Source organism: Pseudorca crassidens, chromosome 13, assembly GCF_039906515.1.
Source record: "Pseudorca crassidens isolate mPseCra1 chromosome 13, mPseCra1.hap1, whole genome shotgun sequence".
Classification (NCBI taxonomy): domain Eukaryota; kingdom Metazoa; phylum Chordata; class Mammalia; order Artiodactyla; family Delphinidae; genus Pseudorca; species Pseudorca crassidens.
Genome location: NC_090308.1, coordinates 55,021,907 through 55,040,704, shown reverse-complemented (window position 1 = coordinate 55,040,704; position 18,798 = coordinate 55,021,907). Strand labels below are relative to the sequence as shown.

The 18,798-nt window shown below is 36.8% G+C and overlaps 1 pseudogene; it reads right to left on the bottom strand.

Moving 5' to 3' along the window:
• Positions 1-825: 825 nt before the first annotated feature.
• LOC137204890 (large ribosomal subunit protein eL36-like) lies at positions 826-3,778 on the bottom strand (annotated as a pseudogene).
• Positions 3,779-18,798: the final 15,020 nt, after the last annotated feature.

Genomic DNA, 18,798 nt, shown 5'->3' with positions numbered 1-18,798 from the left:
AGTGGATGCTGTGGTGCATTGATGGGATTCCCCTTCAGGACACAGGCACTTACTCCCTCAGCTGACTGCTAACAAATTGGTCCCTCCCCAGCAATTCCCAGGGAAATGCCTAGTTCATTTGAGGTACAGAGGACAGTCCCCCTTCCACATTTTAGGGCAACTCTGAATGTAACCAATGGAATTGATTATTTGATACATACATCTAATTTCTACACTGGTTACACACCTGACAATATATTGATATAGTTTTGACTTTAAACAGCCAAATTTGTTTTATTTTTAATTTTTAAAAATTTGCTCATGTATTTACCATTTCTGCTACTGTTCATTTCTTTTAGTATATCAAAATTTCTATCCGGTGTGTCCTTTTCATTTTATTGAATAACTTTCAGTAACATTTCTTTCAGTGCAGGTTTACTGACAATCCTTTTTTCAACACTTTTTCTCGAAAAATGTTTATTTTGGGCTTCATTTTATTATAACTTTATTAAATTTTAATTGATGTATAATAAACTGCACATGTTTAAATTGTATGATTTGACCAATTTTGACATTCATATAGAGACGTGAAACTATCACCACGATCAATACGGATACATTTCTATCATCCCCCCAAAGTTTCCTTGTGCTTTTTTCAATTCCTGCACAGCTCTCTGATAATCTCTGAATTACTTATTACTACATTTTAGCTTGCATTTTCTAGAATTTGATAGAAATAGAATTATACGTGGGTCCTATTGTTTGCTTGGCTTATTTTACTCAGCATAATGATTTTTAGATCTGTTTAGACTGTTATCAGTAGTCTGTTCCTTTTTTTTCTTTCTGAAAAAGTTTTATTGTGCACAGCGGGGAAAGGCTCACCCCTTCTTGGCTGCTGCATTCCTCATGGCGGCCAGGACGTTGCTCAGCTTCTCTCTCTTCCTCTTGGCACGGATGTGTGTCCCCACCCTTTTCTTGGTGAACTTGAGGGCCCACTTATCCTTGGAGACCTTGAGCAGCTCCATGGCCCTCCGCGCATAAGGGTGAAGCCACACACCTCCCGGATCATGTCCCGCCGAACTTGGTGTGCTTGGTGAGGTGCCCACGTCAGTGGCTGTGCCTTGGCTTGCGCACTTTTTGGTCACCTTGTGGCTCTTGTTGAGGCTCACAGCCATGGGGTAGCAGGGAGCTATGGCTGCTGCTCTTCAATGGCTGCCAGGGCAGAAGAGCCAGTAGTCTGTTCCTTTTTATTGCTGAGTAGCATTCCATTATATAGATATTCCACAGTTAACAAACAGATACCGGTGGGTGAAAAGCAAGAGAATCGTAGGACATCTTTTTTTTTTTTAATTAATTAATTTACTTATTTTAACATCTTTATTGGAGTATAATTGCTTTACAATGGTGTGCTAGTTTCTGCTTTATAACAAAGTGAATCAGCTATACGTATACATATGTCCCCATATCTCTTCCCTCTTGCATCTCCCTCCCTCCCACCCTCCCTATCCCTCCCTTCTAGGTGGTCACAAAGCACCGAGCTGAGCTGATCTCCCTGTGCCATGTGGCTGCTTCCCACTAGCTATCAGTTTTACATTTGGTAGTGTATATATGTCCATGCCTCTCTCTCACTTTGTCCCAGCTTACCCTTCCCCCTCCCCATGTCCTCAAGTCCATTCTCTAATAGGTCTGCATCTTTATTCCCTTCCTGCCCCTAGGTTCTTCATAGCCATTTTTTTTCTTTTTAGATTCCATATATATGTGTTAGCATATGTTATTTTTTTTTCTCTTTCTGACTTACTTCACTCTGTATGACAGACTCTAGGTCCATCCACCTCATTACAGATAATTCAATTTCGTTTCTTTTTATGGCTCAGTAATATTCCATTATATATATCTGCCACATCTTCTTTATCTGTTGATCTGTCGATGGACACTTAGGTTGCTTCCATCTCCTGGCTATTGTAAGTAGAGCTGCAATGAACATTGTGGTACATGATTTTGAATTTTGGTTTTCTCAGAGTATATGCCCAGTAGTGGGATTGCTAGGTTGTATGGTAGTTCTATTTTTAGTTTTTTAAGGAACCTCCATACTGTTCTCCATAGTGGCTCTATCAATTTACATTCCCACCAACAGTGCAAGAGGGTTCCCTTTTCTCCACACCCTCTCCAGCATTTTTTGTTTGTAGATTTTTGGATGATGGCCATTCTAACTGGTGTGAGGTGATACCTCATTGTAGTTTTGATTTGCATTTCTCTAATGATTAGTGATGTTGAGCATCCTTTCATGTGTTTCTTGGCAATCTGTATATCTTCATTGGAGAAATGTCTATTTAGGTCTTCTGCCCATTTTTGGATTGGGTTTTTTTTTGATATTCAGTTGCATGAGCTGCTTGTAAATTTTGGAGATTAATCCTTTGTCAGTTGCTTCATTTTCAAATATTTTCTCCCATTCTGAGGGTTGTCTTTTTGTCTTGTTTATGGTTTCCTTTGCTGTGCAAAAGTTTTTAAGTTTCATAGGTCCCATTTGTTTATTTTTGTTTTTATTTCCATTTCTCTAGGAGGTGGGTCAAAAAGGATCTTGCTGTGATTTATGTCATAGAGTATTTTGCCTATGTTTTCCTCTAAGAGTTTTATAGTGTCTGGCCTTACATTTAGGTCTTTAATCCATTTTGAGTTTATTTTTGTGTATGGTGTTAGGGAGTGTTCTAATTTCATTCTTTTACATGTAGCTGTTCAGTTTTCCAAGCACCACTTTTTTTTTTTTAACATCTTTATTGGAGTATAATTGCTTTACAATGGTGTGTTAGTTTCTGCTTTATAACAAAATGAATCAGCTATACATATACATATGTCCCCATATCTCTTCCCTCTTGCATCTCCCTCCTTCCCACCCTCCCTATCCTACCCCCTAGGTGGTCACAAAGCACTGAGCTGATCTCCCTGTCCCAGCACCACTTATTGAAGGGGCTGTGTTTTCTCCATTGTATATTCCTCCCTACTTTATCAAAGATAAGGTGACCACATGTTCATGGGTTTATCTCTGTGCTTTCAATCCTGTCCCATTGATCTATATTGGCTCCAAGGTCTTGTCACTGGTATGCACACAGCAGTGAAGGTCAGCAACAGGAGCCAGGCAAATGACAGGAAGTGCACAGTTGTAGAGGCTATTCCTCAATGCAAGCACAGCAGTGTAGGTCAGCCACAGGGGTCTAGAATGGCATCTTTCACTGTGCAGCCACAGAGGCTGGGGCTGGTTGCCAGTATGGATCCTGGGCTCCCGCATGAGGTGAGGGGAGAGAGTGAGGAGGAACTGAGGTGGCTAGTGTCTGCAAACACAAAATTTCACTGGGGACAACCTCAGTGTTAAAATCTCCAAGAGTTCCACGAAGGCTATACTGGTCCTTGGTTTCTTAGGCAGTGAGAGGAGACCATTGGGAACTGCAGTTACTCCTGCTGGTGGCTGATACTATTTGACCCTGCCCTTCTTTTCTTCCTTATTCCAAGTCATCTTTATTATATCTCAGCTTTGCAGTTTCTTGGTGAAGTAAAAGTTGAAGCAAGTTCTTTGTGCAGTGCCCCCAAAAGCTACAGATGTTTGTTGCTCACCCCACTCTCACTTTCCTGGCTTGGGGAACTCTTTTGAGCCATGGAGTTCCCTCTTGGCATTGAGCAGTACTGGCCTGGGTAAAGAAATGATGCAGGCAAAATGAAGCTGTTCTTCTTTTCCTTTTAGTGCAATTATTCTCCGTTTTTTTGTTCCACTGTGTTGCTGAAGTTTCTTAATTGGACTCCTGAGCATTGCTGGAGCTATTTCTTTTCAATATAACTATCTAATTGTTGATCTTTGTGCAGGGATGGAGGCTGGGGTCTTCTATCTTTGGTGATATTCTCAAAAAATGATCTTCTTATTCATAAATGAAAATACGGCTGGGCATTCCAATTATTTGCATTTAATACAAAATAGTTCTCCTTTAGAGTACTACATTTTATAATATTTTATAAACATTCCTACTCAAACTACAAAAGCACATAAGGAGGAACACAACCTAACATAATAAAACAGCATAATTCTGTACTTTAGAGTCTCTAAAATATACATTAAACTAGATAAAAAGTTTAAAGTTCTCCTACTTCACAATCGTTATGAAATCTCATCATTGTCTGAATCTTAAATACATAGCAGCCAGCCATTATGTAGCATATGGGATTGCTATGGAAGTCCATATGCTTTGTAACAGTTGGTGTTCAAATGAAAATGTGTGAAGTCAAATAAAAATGTGGCCCAGACAACAAAACCTAATTACCAGCAGCATCAAACTGCAGGCTTTCTTTCAAACTACCTATATAACTTTTTCTGGTGCTTTATAGATCTTTGGTAAAATCATTTTTGACAGACTTATAGATTATAATAATATAACCTTCTTTTTTTAAAAACTAAAATTAAAGATTACAAGTATAACTTTTATTCTAGTTTTAATCAACTGATTAATAAAGATGATGGTTTCCTTCTTCTCTAAAAACTATCCAAAAGCAACAAGGTATATAGAAAAATAAAAGAGCCATCATCTGTGAGACTAGGAGATATCTGTATTTCAAATGCATGCATGTATTTATGTGTACATTCATGTATCTTTGCAAGTATGTGTGTAGTTCAAGACTGCGGGAAGACAGAGGGAATATTCATCACTAAATACATAAATTAAGTCAAACAAAAACATTATTCTTTAAATTAATAGCAGAATCCGAAATTAAAATCTAATACAGGGCTTCCCTGGTGGCGCAGTGGTTAAGAGTCCGCCTGCCGATACAGGGGACACAGGTTCGCGCCCCGGTCCGGGAAGATCCCACATGCCGCGGAGCGGCTGGGCCCGTGAGCCATGGCCGCTGAGCCTGTGCGTCCGGAGCCTGTGCTCCGCAACAGGAGAGGCCACAACAGTGAGAGGCCCGCGTACCGCAAAAAAAAAAAAAAAAAAAAAAAAAAAAAAAATCTAATACTACCTCTTTGGAAACATGAAAACATATATGCAGGCTAGATGGCTACATTTCCTGAATCAGATTTTGGTATCAATTCTTGAGAAGGAGGAAAGGCAGGGTTATACAGGGAATCTTATAAAAAATATATATGTATATTTTTTCAAGAAGCTTCTGACTGGAGAGGAGTGAAGATGAAGAGACATTCTCCATTGTGACTTGTCTTTGTGAGTAATATCTGCTGACCATGAAGACAGAAAACTTAAAAGAGCCCACACTAAAGAGAAGGTCAGAAGAAGAAATTCTTTCATTCTGGAAGTTATCTATTCATATATGAATATCCAGAAAATAATTTGTTCAGAAATCATTAATATTCTTGCAATAAAATAGGAATTAGTTATAATAATATATGTATTACAAGATAAAAGAAAAGAAGAGGAAAAAATCATGGCAGTGGAAGAATATAAGTAAATGTGGCATAGGGGAAATGAAAACTGTGACAAATATATTACCATCAATTAAAAAATTACTCAAACAATCTCCTTTACAAAATAAGGTTGTAAAGATGAAATAGCAGAATATTCTGAAAATTGTGTGTGTGTGTGTGAGAGAGAGAGAGAGGATTGTGAGATGGCAGAGTTGCAAAAAAAAGATGCCTACAAAGAATGAAAGCAAAGTTAAAAGCTGCACAGGGACTTCCTGGTGGCACAGTGGTTAAGAATCCCCCTGCCAATGCAGGGGACACGGGTTCGAGCTCTGGTCCAGGAAGATCCCACATGCCGTGGAGCAACTAATCCTGTGCACCACAACTACTGAGCCTGTGCTCTAGAGCCCACGAGCCACAACTACTGAAGCCCGCATGCCTAGAGCCCATGCTCCACAACAAAGAGAAGCCACCACAACAAGAAGCCTGCATCAGGTATATAAATTCTCCATACTAATATGTATATTTTTCAAGGAAATAAAGTGTGATGAACATTAGTTAGATCCAATTTAAATATTAAACTTCCTGGTATTTCACAATGGATGAGAAATGTTTTCATGCACCCATGAAACATGCATGTAACACTGATCATTATTTAGACTACAAAGAAAATCTTCATAAATTACAAAAAATGTTTTAAAATTACAGATAATATTCATGTCATAATGATATCAGATATGAAATTAATCTAGGTGAAAAAGGGGACTTCCCTGATGGTCCAGTGGCTAAGACTTCACCTTCCAATACTGGAGGTGGGGTTCAGCTGGTCGGGGAGCTAAGATCCCACATGCCTTGAGGCCAAAACATAAAACAAAAAATATTGCAAGAAATTCAATAAAGACTTTAAAAAAAATCTAGATGGAAAAAATGCTGGAATTTGAAAAACCTAACACCTAGAAATTAAATATGTTAATTAACACACACAAAAAAATATATTCTAAGTTTCAAGATAAACTTAAAACTCAAATAGCAGAATATATAAGGAAAAGGAAAAAAATGTAACCAGAACCTTTAAATGTATCATTTAAAGCTTGTGTTTTCTTATTTATTTTCACTTTGGATGATCTGTCTATTGGTGAATGTGGGATGTTAAAGTCCCCTACTATGATTGTGTTACTGTCCATTTCCCCTTTTACGGCTGTTAGCATTTGCCTTATGTATTGAGGTGCTCCTATGATGGGTGCATAAATATTTACAATTGTTATATCTTTTTCATGGATTGATCCCTTGATCACTATGTAGTGTCCTTCTTTGTCTCTTGTAATCATCTTTATATTAAAGTCTATTTTGTCTGATAATGAGAAGTGCTACTCCAGCTTTCTTTCGATTTCCATTTGCATGGAATATCTTTTTCCTTCCTTTCACTTTCAGTCTGTATGTGTCCCTAGGTCTGAAGTGGGTCTCTTGTAGACAGCATATATACAGGTTTTGTTTTTGTATCCATTCAGCCAGAATATTTCTGTCTTTTGTTTGGAGCATTGAATCCATTTACATTTAAGGTAGTTATCAATATGTATGCTCCTATTACCATTTTCTTAATTGTTTTGGGTTTGTTATTGTAGGTCTTTTCCTTCTCTTGTGTTTCCTGCCTAAAGAATTTCCTTTAGCATTTGTTGTAAAGCTGTTTTGGTGGTGCTGAATTCTCTTAGTTTTTGCTTGTCTGTAAAGGTTTTAATTTCTCTGTTGAATCTGAATGAGATCCTTGCTGGGTAGAGTAATCATGGTTGTAGGTTTTTCCCTTTCATCACTTTAAATATGTCCTGCCACTCTCTTCTGGCCTGCAGAGTTTCTGCTGAAAGATCAGCTGTTAACTTTATGGGGATTCCCTTGTATGTTATTTGCTGGTTTTCCCTTGCTGCTTTTAATATTTTTTCTTTGTATTTAATTTTTGATTGTTTGATTAATATGTGTGTTAGCGTGTTTCTCCTTGGATTTACCCTGTATGGGACTCTCTGTGCTTCCTGGACTTGATTGACTATTTCCTTTGCCACATTAGGGAAGTTTTCAAATATTTTCTCAGTCCCTTTCTTTTTCTCTTCTTCTTCTTGGACCCCTATAATTCGAATGTTGGTGTGCTTAATATTCTCCCAAATGTCTCTGAGACTGTCCCCCATTATTTTCATCCTTTTTTCTTTATTCTGCTCTGCAGTAGTTATTACCATATTTTACCATACAGGTCACTTATCTGTTCTTCTGCCTCAGTTATTTTACTATTGATTCTTTCTAGAAAATTTTTAATTTCATTTATTGTGTTGTTCATCATTGTTTGCTCTTAATTCTTCTAGGTCCTTGTTAAACGTGTATTATATTTTCTCCATTCTATTGCCAAGATTTTGGATCATCTTTAGTATCATTATTATGAATTCTTTTTCAGGTAGACTGCCTATTTCCTCTTCATTTGTTTGGGCTGGTGGGTTTTTACCTTGTTCCTTCATCTGCCGTGTGTTTCTCTGTCTTCTCATTTTGCTTATCTTACTGTGTTTGGGGTCTCCTCTGCACAGGCTGCAGGTTCATAGTTCCCATTGTTTTTGGTGTCTGTCCCCAGTGGCTAAGGTTGGTTCAGTGTGTTGTGTAGGCTTCCTGGTGGAGGGGACTGGTGCCTGTGTTCTGGTGGATGAGGCTGGATCTTGTCTTTCTGGTGGGCAGGACTGCATCTGGTGGTGTGCTTTGGGGTGTCTGTGAACTGAGTATGATTTGGGGCAGCCTCTCTGCTAATGGGTGGGGTTGTGTTCCTGTCTTGCTAGTTGTTTGGTATAGGGTGTCCAGCGCTGTAGCTTGCTGGTCATTGAGTGGAGCTGGGTCTTAGCATTGAGATGCAGATCTCTGGGAAAGCTTTTGCCATTTGATATTATGTGGAGCTGGGAGGTCTCTGGTGGACCAGTGTCCTGAACTCAGCCTTCCCACCTCAGCAGCTCAGGCCTGACACCCGACCAGAGCACCAAGACCGTGTCAGCCACACGGCTCAGAACAAAAGGAAGAAAAAATGAAAGAAAAATGAATAAAGTTATTAAAATTTTAAAAATTATTAAAAATTTTAAAAAAGTAAAAAAAACCCCACAACAGAAAAAAACGGTCAGACAGAACCCTAGGACAAATGGTGAAAGCAAAGCTATACAGACAAAATCACACTAAGAAGCACAAACACACACACTCACAAAAAGAGAAAAAGGAAAAAAAATATATATCTACATATATAAAAAAGGAAGAAAGCAACAAAATGAATAAACAAATCTACCATTGATAATAAACTCTAAATACTAAACTAAGATAAACATAAGGCCAGAAACAAATTAGATGCAGGAAGCAAACCCCAAGTCTACAGTTGCTCCCAAAGTCCACCACCTCAGTTTTGGGATGATTCCTTGTCTATTCAGGTATTTCACAGATGCAGGGTACATCAAGTTGATTGTGGAGATTTAATCCGCTGCTCTTGAGGCTGCTGGGAGAGATTTCCCTTTCTCTCCTTTGTTCTCACAGCTCCCGGGGGCTCAGCTTTGGATGTCGCCCTGCCTCTGCATGTAGGTCACCTGAGGGCGTCTGTTCTTCGCTCAGAGAGGACGGGGTTAAAGGAGCCGCTGATTCGGGGGCTCTGGCTCATTCAGGCTGGGGGGAGGGAGGGGTACGGATGGAGGGTGAGCCTGTGGCGGCAGAGGCCGGCGTGACGTTGCACCAGCCTGAGGCGCACCGTGTGTTCTCCCGGGGAAGTTGTCCCTGGATCATGGGACCTTGGAAGTGGCGGGCTGCACAGGCTCCCGGAAGGGGGGTGTGGAGAGTGACCTGTGTTTGCACACAGGCTTCTTGGTGGCGGCAGCAGCAGCCTTAGCGTCCCATGCCCGTCTCTGGGTCCACGCTGATAGCCGCGGCTCGCACCTGTCTCTGGAGCTCGTTAAAGCGGCGCTCTTAATCCCTTCTCCTCCCGCACCAGGAAACAAAGAGGCAAGAAAAAGTCTCTTACCTCTTCGGCAGCTCCAGACTTTTTCCCGGACTCCCTCCCGGCTAGCTGTGGCGCACTAGCCCCCTTCAGGCTGTGCTCACGCCGCCGCCAACCCCAGTCCTCTCCCTGGGATCCGCCCTCCGAAGCCCGAGCCTCAGTTCCCAGCCCCGCCCACCCCGGCGGGTGAGCAGAGAAGCCTCTCGGGCTGGTGAGTGCCGGTCGGCACCGATCCTCTGTGCGGGAATCTCTCCGCCTTGACCGCCGCACCCCTGTTGCTGCGCTCTCCTCCGCGGCTTCGAAGCTCCCCCCTCCCCCACCCTCAGCCTCCCCCGCGAAGAGCCTTCCTACTGTGTGGAAACTTTTCGTCCTTCGCAGCGCCTTCCCACTGGTGCGGGTCCCGTCCCCATTCTTTTGTCTCTGTTTTTCCTTTTGCCCTACCCAGGTACGTGGGGAGTTTCTTGCCTTTTGGGAGGTCTGAGGTCCTCTGCCAGCATTCAGTAGGTGTTCTGTAGGAGTTGTTCCACATGGAGATGTATTTCTTATGTGTTTGTGGGGAGGAAGGTGATCTCCGCGACTTACTCCTCCGCCATCTTGAAGGTCTCCCTCCAGGGCAAAGTTCTGACTAGGGTGCTGTTGAACATAACAAAATGCAACAACTAGACCAGAATCTATGAACTTTTTGAGGAAATAGCATTGTCAATACTCACCAGACTGAAAATGCTTTAATTGTACAAGAAATAAAATAAGGGTCTTTTACGCTACTGGAGCAGGAACATGTTGAACTATGCTGACCTTCAGGAATGGCGTAATCCCCAGCCTCCAATAATAAGGTATGTAGGTACCTAGATAGATAAACATTTATTGTAGAATTTTTGTAATATGAAAATATTGGAAACAAACTGGTTAAATAAAATATGGAGTATGGTTCAATATTGAATGTTAGGAGTGGCTGAAAAAATGAGACATCTTTATAAGAAAGGACATAAAAATTAACCAAAATAAAATTTTCAATAAGAAATCAAGATGACATATTTGTGTGCTAAATGTAATTCCTTGCTTTCTTCTGTAACCTGCTCCTGAATATATGTTGCATAGCAAATTTTCAAATAACACGAGCCTGTAACCCATGGTTAATGAGTAAATAATAATGTACTATAGCACATTCAAAAATTACATTAGTACATTTCTTACGTTTGAGATCCATTTCATTCATTCTTTTTGATCTATATACATATATCATTAAACTGTGAGCCTGTAGTATATTATATAAACTTTTCATCTATAAAAACAGTGATTTAAACCCAAAAGAGTTCTTGATAAATCAAAGTTGAGTTAACAGTTCATTTTTAGTATTTGAATGAGGCCAACGGGACTAAATCTCATCTTTTTATTCCCCCACAGCCTATTATTCTCATGGGTTTAGAAGAGTAAGCTTTTAGCCTGAGACAGCTATTAAACAATCCAAAATAGAAATACTGCTACACAGACATTAGAATTTTATGCTACTACTAATTTTTTTTATGCTAGGGATATGACCTCATCCCCATGTAGATACCAAATTTTTCAACCTAAATAAAAATGTTGAAAAATCTTATCAGGTCCATGATTATGGGGTGTCTTCCTTCTTTCATCTAGTTAATGAACAAGTATAATCATTGTATTAGCAAACCTGTTTCCCTTTATCATTGACCCACAAGTATACTGATTTCCAGCCTCATTTTAGTAAAATGCAGGAACAAGTTGGAATTCTAGATGATGCAGTGAGTATAAGCAGAAATCATGTATGCCACTTCATAAGGTTCTCCTATGTGTGATCTTTATACTCTTATTTTTTTTTCACAATCTTCATGCAGAGCAGCATGGGAAACTTAGAAGGCACTTCTTGAAATGGCAGAACTACAAAATGAAGGGAGCTGGGTGCTCAAATGATTGCTTGCACGAGGGACAGTCACGGATACAGAACACCAACTTTGGACTTCATTTGAGTGAGTAATAAACTTTTATCATTTCTGATTGATTATACGTTTTGAGGCTTGTTTGTTACAGTTGCCAGCTTGACCTAAACCATCACTGAATTGGGAAGCATACAAATCCACGTGATAGAATTCTGTTCTTTGGTTTTATTCCTTACTAACTGACATGCAATTACAAATTAATAGCAGTATCTGAAGCTGGCAGTTAGATAACCAGTAGAGTCTTTTATTTGAATTACCTTCAGAATTTTCTTTTTTAGTCTACAACCACAAAAGAGTTATTATTTCCTGTAAAGTGTTCTGTTATGCTGTGACTTTAGAGACAAATTTTAACATGCCATTGTCTTTGTTTATTAAGACAAGAAGGTGTTATTTCATACCCAAGCTCAGGGATAAAGTTTAGATAGCATTTGGAGGAAAAAGTTATAGAATTTTAAATGATTAAAAATGGGTCAGTGGAAGAAATGTGTTTAGTCTCATTTAGAGTTTCAGAACTCTTATATACTAACTTAAATATGTAGTTCTCACTTTTAATAGGCAAATCTGTTATTTCCTTCCTCTTTTCTCAAAGTTTTTATGTAACCCCCATACCAAACTCAAGTCATGTGATTCAGGATGAGTAGAGACCATACCCAATAACAGAAAAACAGTTGCAAACAATATGCATAACAATAACAGCTAATTAGTTTTCTTTTTAAAAAGCACTCATATATATATACCTGGCATACTCCTCTTATAGCAACTTGAGAGTTGGCATTATTACTGTCACTAAACTAACTGTCCAAGGTAAGCTGCAGAGCAAAGTTTTGTATTGAGGTAGTTTTGTACTAGATCTTTTCAACTTTGCAGTGAAAACTGGCCATTCAGAATAAGGTGGTTCCTCTTCACCATAATTTAGTTATTTATTTGGGTGGTTTTTTCATATTTTGGATCTCAGGACACTTTTTTTTTTTTTTTTGCGGTACGCGGGCCTCTCACTGTTGTGGCCTCTCCCGTTGCGGAGCACAGGCTCCGGACGCGCAGGCTCAGCGGCCATGGCTCACGGGCCCAGCCGCTCCGTGGCATGTGGGATCTTCCCGGACCGGGACACGAACCCGTGTCCCCTGCATCGGCAGGTGGACTGTCAGCCACTGCGCCACTAGGGAAGCCCCTCAGGACACTTTTATACAATAATTGGTGTGGACCCCAAATAGCTTTTGTTTATTTGGCTCATATCTATCAAGATGTATCATATTAGAAGATAACACTTAAAAAACAAATGTTTCATAATTCATTTAAAATAGCAAAAGAAATTATTAATGGAAATGGAAATATCTTATTTTTTATAAAAATCCTAAATTTTCCAAAACAAAAATTAATGAGAAAGGTGGCAATCTTTTATAATGCTTCAAATCTCTTTAATACCTAGTTTATTAGAACACAGCAGGATTCTCAAATCTGCTTCTGTATTCAGTCTGTTGGAATATGTTGTTCTGTGTGTGAAGAAAACCTGGCCTCACTCAAATATGCACTTAGAAAAGGGAGGCACATTTATTAGTTTTCAGATGCTTGTGACATTCTTCTTGTATACTACACCATAATTTAATAAGCGATAGTTCCTTAAAAGTTAGTTGCAAAATGAAATCAGAAGCCATATCAATGACAGTTTTATAATCTGTTATATTATAATCCATTGGTCTGTTTTGCACTTTGAATTGGTCTTTTACTCATGGGTGATTTTGTAACATTGTATTTTTGTCAGTTGGAAAATATTAGTTCTTGCAGTTATGTAGATCTGTCAAAGTTGATATATTTTATGGTAAATAATTTTAAAAAACCCATTAATTAACATTACCATCAGTTTTGTCAGTATAGTCCTTAAGTATCCAGAGCTCTTAAGTTCATTGTAGCAGTTTTTCAAAATTTTTCAACTCAAGTTTTACCTTGGCAAAAACCTACCATCATCATTTGTTTTCCTTAAAGTAACCATTTATTTGGAAGAAAATTATTGTATAATACCCAATTCTGAATAATAAGTGTTTTCTTCTGTCAGTAATTCTTTAAATTAAAAATAATATTTCATGAGAAAGGCAGCTGGTTCTTTTCCCAACTAAAGCAATCACAATAGTACTTTTCCTGCAGACACCATGGTATTTTGGCATGCAGCAGAAGTGCTATATGCAAACTTCTCATTACATCAAACAATATTTTAGTACGTGTGTCCATTTTTGCATCTAAAAAAAAAATCTCCTAATTCCTGGATATATAATGGAATATTACTCAGCCATAGAAAAGAGTGAAATTCTGCCATTTGCAACAACATGGACAGACAGACCTGAAGAGTATTTTTCTTAGTGAAATAATTTAGACAGAGAAAGATATATACTCTTTTATCACTTATATGTGGAAACTTAAAAATAAAACAAACAAATATATGTTAACAAAACAAACAGACTCACAGATACAGAGATCAAACTAGTGATTAACAGTGGTAAGATGGAAGGGAGTGAAGTGAGAGTGAGGTACTAAACTAATAGACACAAACTACTATGTATAAAATAAATAAGCAACAAGCATATATTGTACAGCAGAGAGAAATATAGCCATTATTTTATAATAACTTTAAATGGATTACAATCAATAAAAATATTGAATATTGTACACCTGAAAATGATATAATATGTAGATCAACTATACTTTATTAAAAATACTTTCACAGAATGTGAAAAAGAAAAGAAAAATATTTAAATAACACAAATAGTCAAAGAAATACAAAATGACATAAAACTGGTAAAATGTTTTAACTTAATTTTTAAAAATTTAAACATAGTTACATGTTTGTCAAGGGTGGAAGATTAATAAATATATATTAAGAATACAGAACTATACAACATTTCTTTTCCTTACACATTGAGACATAATTGACATGGACAGAGATTTCCTTATAAGTGTGTAAAATTCCAAAATACTTTCTATATATTAAGATGTATAATATGTATGTGCATAACCATTTAACCATAAATAAATAATGATATGTTTATTGCTAAAAATAAAACTACAATATTATCAAAAATCAAAATTATTAAAATTAATTATATTCCCTTTTTTCATGTTTTATCTTTTCCTTTGCTTTTTGACACTTTCCATCTCCAATTATTTTTTTAAATATATTTATTTTATTTTTATTTTATTTTTGGCTGCGTTGGGTCTTTGTTGCTGCATGTGGGCCCTCTCTAGTTGCAGCGAGTGGGAGCCACTCTTCGTTGCGGTGCATGGGCTTCTCATTGCGGTGGCCTCTCTTGTTGTGGAGCACAGGCTCTAGGCGCATGGGCTTCAGTAGTTGTGGCACACGGGCTCAGTAGTCGTGGCTCATGGGTTCCAGAGCGCAGGCTCAGTAGTTGTGGTGCATGGGCCCAGTTGCTCCACAGCATGTGGGATCTTCCCAGACCAGGGCTTGAACCTGTGTCCCCTGCATTGGCAGGCGGATTCCCAACCACTGTGCCACAGGGGAAGCCCTCTCCCATCACTTTCATGTTCTGTGGATTTGGTAAGTTTCCCATGACTATGGTTTTGAGAAAATCATTTGGTCTCAAACTGTTGTCTCTGCCATGAGTTTTCAAAAGCTTATCTTCAGAGTAAAAAATCATATTCAAATAATTTGTCATCTATTCTGTGTACTGACATCCTTTCTTGTGGCATGCAGTTTGGAATTCCTTAGACACAGTTTAAGGGGAGGTCTTTAAGTTAGAAAACATAGAAAAAATTGGCTTAATGTTTCAGATATTGCCTATTTTACTGGTTACAACAAAATCCAAGTTGTAATGCTCTAATTTGGCATTAAATTCAACTGGGATTTCAAGCATCTGCTACAAAGTCATTTTACAATTATGTCATTTTTCTAAAAAATAAAGAAAATTCTATCAATTAATATGCTATCAAAATCTTTGTCTTAATATCTAAAAGGTCTTGGGACACCTGGATAACAATATAAAGAAGCAAGTAGACTCATATTTCATACATTTTTCATAAATATGTAGTCTAGACAAAAAGAAGTGTAAATATTCACTAGAAAATAAATCAAATTTTAATATAACAGAAGAATAAGAGGGAACACTTACATAGTTGTGTTACATAGTTGTGATGATAAAGTCTTTGAAGTCTCAAATTCTAGATGCCATTAAATTAAATATTAATAAATTGGTCCATATTTAAAAAAATAAATATTGTTTTAGGGAAAAAGAGCCAGTGCCAACTTAAAATAAAAAAAAGAAATATTTTCAAAGAACTGAGCCAAAGAAGAAAAAAATTATTTAACTGCTTTTTAGGTAATGATAAAATATTTAGTATTTTATTATTAACATTTATTAAGTGCTTCTGTTCTGCCAATCTTTATTCTAAGTGGGTTGAATATATTAATTCATTTAGCCTTTTATAGAGGAGAAAAGTAAGGCACAAAGGGTTAATTCTTATTTCCAAGATCTTAAAATATTGTTTGGAGGTTAATAGAAATAAATTCAAGATTGGATTCTTCTTTGGTAAATTTAAAGAATATTGTGTGTGTGTGTGTGTGTGTGTGTGTGTGTGTGTGTGTGTGTGTGTGTATACATATATATATATACATATATGCATATATGTGTGTATATATATGTGTATATATATATTTGATTGTAAGGACTCTTACCTGAAGCACTCTTTGAAATAAATAAGTTAAAAAATATATATATAAAAAAGCAATTCACAGGAAAAGTATGAACAATTGTTTGAACCATTGTAGTAAGATAAATGTAACAGAATGGCAAGTAGTTGACATTTTCCACATAATCACACATTTTAAAAAAGTCAATTATTTTAACACTAAAGATATGGCCTAAAAGGAAACTGTCATGGTTATTTCTGGGATCATAAAATGAGGCAACCTTTTAGAAGGCAGTTGATAATTACACTCAAAGTATTTGTAAATTTATATTCCTTTCTCCAGAAATCCTACATCTATAAATATCCCCTTCTTATAAAGAGAGAGATAGTAAATGTAAAGTTCTTTGAAGTTGGATGGATATGGAGTCAAGACTAGATAAACATGTTTATTTTTGATAAAAAGAGGTAAAGTTGTTTCTTTGTGCCCAGGGGGGGAAAAGAAGAGTAGGTATAGGTATTGACTTTGAGACAGCTAAGACATCTTCCTTCTGGGAAGGTCTTTTCTCTTTTACTTTTTAGAAATTAAGTATAATAGTATGAAAATTTTGCACTGAGAATAATGTCATCTACTTTTAACATGTGTGTGTGTATATGGGTGTAGCCATGTGTTTTGTGCATATTTTGCAAAGTCTCAGATACAATGAAAAAAACAATACAAATATGTTAGTAGTGCTATTACCCAAAAGTTTATCACTTTTGCAAAAATCTCTTGTGCCCAATGTTCATTGAACCAAGATAAGAAAATTTCGATGATGATGACTACTTAAGCCTACAGTCTTCAGGGAGTGATTCTGTGTTATGCCTGAATGAAGGGTTAGAGGCAAAGCCATTCGTCTTTGCTGCCCTCTTGGATAAAAACAATAGACTAATATTCACTATGTTACTCATTTCTACCAATGAAGGTTCTTTGAGAAAGCTTGCCAGCAGCGAGGAATGTTATCCTCGCTATTAACCATCTTTGATAAAGCACTGCTTCAGGGCCATAGTAATCATCAGTAAATGATGATCAAGTCTTCCAACTGTACTGAGGTACAAACCCATTATATACCTTTATGAAAGAACTGCAGCTGGTTCTCTTTCTGTAAAATTATTAAATATAATGCTTTCATTTTTTAACTAGTTTAATATGGGGTTCAACAAGTATGCAACAATAGCTGGATATTGCACATACAGACCATTTCACATCTCTGTTAATTGAGAACTTAGTGTTATATAGAACTTATATGTTGTTGTTGGACTACTTTTGCCACTTAATTGCCATTAAGTAAATTTAACAGTTTTCAATTTGATTTCTCATATTAAAACATGCTTTATACTGTTTCAAAGATACCTATAAAATATAACTATAACTAAAGCATATAAAATCTCCCTATTTTTTCTTGTTTTTCCTTATCATTGCTGAATTTCACCTCAAATTTCATGGTGCATTGAATTACCAAGGGACTAGAAAAAATAATTTTTGGAGTCATAGATTTATGCAAGTATGCCACTTTTCACTTTCTCTTCAGATATCCAGCTTCTTTATTCTTAACACCAATCAAATAATATAAATTATATATTATGTATATTACATTATCAGATCATATATCTAGCCTATAGTCTCCTTGTCTTGAGAGTGTGTGTTAAGACTCTCTCCTGCTTTATACCTGTTCAGATTATCTCCTGTTTTCCTAGATCACAGCTTCAACCATGACTATCTCTACCTCTACTCTCCATGCTTTGCTTTGCTAAGATTACATACTTTATTATTCTAGGGAAGAAAACAAAGTTATATCTCCTATATAAAAATAATTAATTTTCTTAGGCAACAGTTACTAAATCTAGAGAATACAATATATAATAACAACTATGTTTGAATCATCAGTTATCTCTTCTTTTATTGTTTCCCTATGCAGAGATATGTCACAAATAATATATATTAAACTTTGGAATCTGGAAATTAAATCATCTTTATAATTTGCTAAAACAAGAGTACTCCATAGGCACAAACATATCTAAGGTAATAAATGTGTAATGCCATATGCGAGCATACTATTAATTGTTGCGTATATTTAGTCATTGTAACTCAATTATGTTTAAATCATTATAATAAGATAAATAGAAATCAAACAAGTACTTGTTTATCTTTAGGAATTTTTACATCTAATCAGAAATAATTATCTCATTTTTTTCTGCTGGTTGTTTTTTTTTTTCCTCCTATCTCTTACATTGAATTTGCTTTCTTCTTTTGAATGTTCCTGTTTATTCATACCACATCATGTAAATGTACATGTGAATTGCTGTCTGTGTAGTTTCACATGCTCATGCTACAAGTGATAGACATTGCCTTAATCATTGTAACACTCTACCGCCCAACCCTTATTCTAATCAGGTAGCATTCAGATACCTGATCTCTCCAATTTATAGTGAACCAGTGTTTCTTTCTTTTTGTTTTTTTTTTACATCTTCATTGGAGTATAATTGCTTTACAATGGTGTGTTAGTTTCTGCTTTATAACAAAGTGAATCAGTTATACATATACAAAGTGTTTCTTATTTCCAGAAAATTTCATCACTCTATCCTTTTTTATAGTGTTCTTATTCATATAATTGTGTCTTTAAGTTTTAAGGTACATACACATATTGATTTTAATTTTTCAAAATATGTACAGGTCGTTCTAAGTTAAAATGACCTGTAGCTGTAGCTTTATGTTATATTGTGTATTTGCTCCTATTTACTTTAAGAGTTCAGGAAGAATTGTGAACTATGAAATGAGTCTTTGAAGAGAAGTGTTCTGCCTATTT